Source organism: Rhinopithecus bieti, unplaced genomic scaffold (assembly GCF_001698545.2).
Source record: "Rhinopithecus bieti isolate Rb0 unplaced genomic scaffold, ASM169854v2 scaffold_23816, whole genome shotgun sequence".
Classification (NCBI taxonomy): Eukaryota; Metazoa; Chordata; class Mammalia; order Primates; family Cercopithecidae; genus Rhinopithecus; species Rhinopithecus bieti.
The window spans coordinates 775,804-781,037 of NW_016811019.1; positions in this window are offsets into that span (position 1 = coordinate 775,804).

Consider the following 5,234-nt stretch of genomic DNA (forward strand, 5'->3'; position numbering starts at 1 on the left):
CAAAAATATTTAAAAAAAAAAAAAAAAAAAAAAAAAAAAAAAAAAAAAAAAAAAAAAAAAAAAAAACCCTCTAACTACTATGCATCTTCAGATTGTCAAAAAACAACAAAAAAAAATCTAGCCCCCCCCATCCGCTAGAAAACAACAACCAAAAAATACCTTTTCCTAGTATACTATCTTAGAGAAAATTTCATTTTTAGCACCATTGTATACAATGGACATGATTCTCCAGGTATATGAGTATGACTATAAAGTAACAAAATGGATGTAATACAGGTATTCTTAAAATGTTGTCATTGCACAATGTGTTTCTGGAATTCTTGAGAATCACTCTCAAAATCCACTTAAAACCACACAGAAAAACCAACTTTATTACTTCATAAATATACTTTGTCTTTAGACCCAACAAAGCATTAACTCAGCTTGATCAGTTTATTCACAAGTCTTGGCACCAAATGAATTCTGACTGTACACAAAGCCAAATGGATGGAATTTCACATCACTTGAATTGTTCAAAAGAATAACATGCAGACCCTAAAGTCATTCCACAAAAGAAATCTAAAACTTTTTGGAACAATGGCAACATCATTGGGGAAAAAAGCACAATAAGCTTTTTGTCTGCTCTAAAGAAGACAATGCTTACTTGGCTTTTATTACTAATGAAAGATCTGTTTTAAGAAAAAATTTCAAAAAACTTGTTCTTCAAATGATCCAATTACCTTATAGTCACAGATTATTGTCATCATGATCTTTATAAAAGGGAGAGAGAGTGAAAAAGCAGACATGACATGAAATACATGAGTATATTAAGAGATTTAATATACTGAGTTTTTTTGGGTTTTTTTTGAGACAGAGTCTTAGCCATCCAGGCTGGAGTGCAGTGGTGCGATCTTGGCTCACTGCAACCACCGTCTCCCGGGTTCAACTGATTCTCTCGTCTCAGCCTCCCGAGTAGATGGGATTACAGGCACCCGCCATGATGCCCAGCTAATTTTTGTATTTTAGTAGAGACACAGTTTCACCATGTTGGCCAGGTTGATCTTGAACTCCTGACCTCAGATGATCCGCTCGCCTTGGCCTCCCAAAGTGCTATGATTACAGGTGTAAGTCACCATGCCCAGCCTATACTGAGATTTTTTAAGGGTTAGCCTGCTTAAACATATGTGCCTAAAAGTTTCTGTATGTATCAATGTTCCCAAAAGTTGGTCACTTAAATTGAGCGCATAGCTTTGTTCTTTTATTTTTTGAAAAGAAGGTGCGTTGGAGATTTTTTCCCTGTATCACTGTTTCCTGAATTTTTATTTATTATTTATTATTTTTTGAGGGGACAAAGCCTCACTCTGTCACCCAGGGTGGAGTGCAGTGGCTCTACCTTGGCTCATTGCAACCTCTGCCTCCTGGATTCAAGCAATTCTCATGCCTCAGTCTCCCAAGTAGCTGGATAACAGGCGTGCACCATCATACCTGGCTAATTTTTGTATTTTTAGGGGAGACAAGGTTTCACCAGGTTGGCCAGGCTGGTCTCCAACTCCTGACCTCAGGTGATCCCCGCCAACCCCCGTCTCAGACTCCCAAAGTGCTGGGATTACAGGTGTGAGCTGCTGCGCCTAACCCTATTTCCTGAATTTTTAAATGGAAACTGTTTCACTTTGCATTAGGTGATTATTACATTAGAATTTTCTAGGCCGGGCGCGGTGGCTCAAGCCTGTAATCCCAGCACTTTGGGAGGCCGAGACGGGCGGATCACGAGGTCAGGAGATCGACACCATCCTGGCTAACACGGTGAAACCCCGTCTCTACTAAAAAATACAAAAAAACTCGCTGGGCGAGGTGGCGGGCGCCTGTAGTCCCAGCTACTTGGGAGGCTGAGGCAGGAGAATGGCGTAAACCCGGGAGGCGGAGCTTGCAGTGAGCTGAGATCTGGCCACTGCACTCCAGCCTGGGCGACACAGCCAGACTCCATCTCAAAAAAAAAACAAAGAAATTTCTACAGCTTTAATTATCTGGGGCATACACCATTGCAATATCAGACTTAAAAATCATACTTATTCTCCCTTTCCCATACAAACTCAAGGCATTTAATGATTTATGAGGGTTATAAACCTCAATTCAAAAAAGCCCCAGTTCTGACAGACCTCACTTAACCACTACCACTCCTCAATTCTAATATGCCTCCGCAGTCCACATAAGTGGTTTTATTACTAATGAAAGATCTGTTTTAAGAAAAAAATTCATATATTTCTGCCTCACCTCACTACTTCCTCATTACTTAATCACAAAAGGAAACTTTCAAGCATGCTACTACATTTGAGTATGCAGCAAATCTTTTTTTTTTTTTTTTTTTTTTAAGACAGAGTCTCACTCTGTCGCCCAGGCTAGAGTGCAATGGTGCGATCTCGCCTCACCGCAACCTCCATCTCCTGGGTTCAAACAATTCTCATGCCTAAGCCTCCCAACTAGCTGGGTACAGGCATGCACCGCCATGCTTGGCTTATTTTTGTATTTTTAGTAGAGATCGGATTTCACCACGTTGGCCAGACTGGTCTCGAACTTCTGGCCTCAGGCGATCCATGCCCCTTGGCCTCCCAAAGTGCTGGAATTACAGGCATGAGCCACTGCACCCAGCCAAGTGTACAGTAAGTCTTAGGAAAATTTCAATTTGTCTGTATCTTAGAGTATGCCTATTATTCTGGATATACATCAGGTTAAATAAATGACTAGTAGCTAAATAAATAACTGCTGACCAAAAAAGTCAATAAAATAGCATTCTCTACTCAAAGTATTTGTAAGCTACAACATCTCTCTATGTTAGTATGTATATTTGGGAATTTCTATATACAATATAAAAAATATATATTAAAATATTTTGACCAGAAACATCCTATTTTACTAAAAGTATCAATCATTAAAATTATGTTGATACAGTTGGGCCTTAAACCCAGGTTTTAGCCCAAAAGAAAATTCATAATCTATCTCAAATCACTTATGAAGATTCAGAAGTTCTAGGTCCACTTTTATTTCTATCTTCATCCAATTACCTAACTCTAAAATGGAAATTTATTTTGCCAATTAACAATAATTTCTTTGACCTTAGTGCTCTTTGCAAAGTTCTTTAGAATTCATTACTTTCCATAGCTAATACTAATTCTTATCTGTATTCAATTTTCCTCCACATGAATTATTACTTCTAACAAATTATTTTTTGTGAAAGTACTTTAATAAGTTTACCTTACATACTCGTAAGAGTTTAGATTACCAAAATAAAGGAATCAAGATTCTCAGGCTCATGACATACAAATACAAGTCTTCAAGTAATTCTTAATTTTTTGTACTTATATTATCTCAAAATCTAAAATATTTTTAACTACAAGTTTTCCTTAAAATTAAATTCTATTGAATCTAATAGGTCAAACTGCATTTTATTTTCAGGTCATCTGAAACATCAAAAGATTTTAATTCTAAAAGTTTAACAGTTACTCAGACTCCTAGATGAATAAACTAAAAAAAAAAACTTTTTTTTTTTTTTCCCACGAAGACAGGTCTCACTCTGCCACCCAGGGTGGAGTGCAATGGTGAGATCACAGCTCACTGTAGCCTCAAACTCCTGGGTTCACGGCATCCTCCAGCCTTAGCCTTTCGAGTAGATGGTACTACAAGCACGTGCCACTGTAGCTAATTTTTTAATATTTCATAGAGATGAGGTCCCACTATGTTGCCCAGGCTGTTCTTGAACTCCTGGGCTCAAGCAATCCTCCCACCTTGGCCTACCAAAGTTCTGGGATTATAGGCATAAGCCACCATGCCTGACCTCAAAAATCTTTTTAAATTCTGTGAGCTACTAAACATTGTCCTTTTGCCAAAACAGAAACAGTAAATGTATTAGTATTCATTATTTAAGTTTTTTACTTAAAATGTATTTAGTATTTTTTTAAAGAAATATCTCACTCTAAGATACCTAAATGATTCCTAAATGGCAGCATATCTTTCACATGCTCTCTCAAAATTTTTGAGGCCTTTTTATATGAAAGATTTCTATATGAAATATCGGCCAGGCACGGTGGCTCATGCCTGTAATCCCAGTATTTTGGGAGGTTGAGGCAGGTGGATCACCTGAGGTCCAGAGTTCGAGACCAGCCTGGCCAACGTGGTGGAACCCTGTCTCTACTAAAAATAGAAAAATTAGGCCAGGCGCGGTGGCTCATGTCTGTAATCCCAGTACTTTGGGAGGCCGAGGCAAGTGGATCACCTGAGGTCAGGAGTTCAAGACCAGCCTGACCAACATGGAGAAACCCTGTCTCTACTAAAAATACAAAATTAGCTGGGCGTGGTGGCACATGCCTGTAACCCCAAGTACTCGGAAGGCTGAGGCAGGAGAATCACTTCAACCTGGGAGGCAGAGGTTGCAGTGAGCCAAGATAGCGTCATTGCACTCCAGCAAAACTCCATCTCAAAAAAAAAAAAAAAAAGAAAAGAAAAGAAATATCAAGATCAATTTATATAAAGGCCTGCTGGGTGGATAAAATAAGAGAAATCTAGTATATTACTTGCACTTGAATAAACTGTTAAAATCATCTTAAAAGTCCAATTTTAACACTAAAAGAACCTTGTTAGGAATATTTATCTGGAAGATATTTGATTCACTCATTTAATAAATGCAAGATAGAGATTATAACAGGTAGATCAAGTCTAAAAGTATAATTACATGGTAGTACCAAAGTAACATCATCATAATGATCCAGACCTGTTTCATCTCACAGATGTATGGGTGTGGGAAAGAAAATAAAATAAAACTCAACAGACTATGATTCATGTATTTTTCTACTTAGCCCCCATATAATGTAAATTACAAAACATAAACTGGTACATCTTATGGAGTATATTTTATTAAGTATAGAGACCCCTTAGGGACTAATAAATGTACGCAGCCTGCCAAAGTCTATATAACCCCAAAGATTTTTTTCCCTAGAGAATAAAAGTATCCAGAATTTATCTACACATATAAAATCAAAATATTTTTAAACACTTGAAGAATAAAAACAAAGGACTTCCCTTTAACTTCTGTTCAGTCACACATCATCAGCACTTCTACTTTAAAGAGTTTAAAGAACCCTTTAGTTCCCAGACCGATGTAAAAAAAAATTGTTTTAATTAGAAAAAAATAAAATAAAGACTTTAAACAAAACAGAAGCTAAAGAATCTGATTTCAATGTTTAAATCTTTTCTATGTGGGTGCC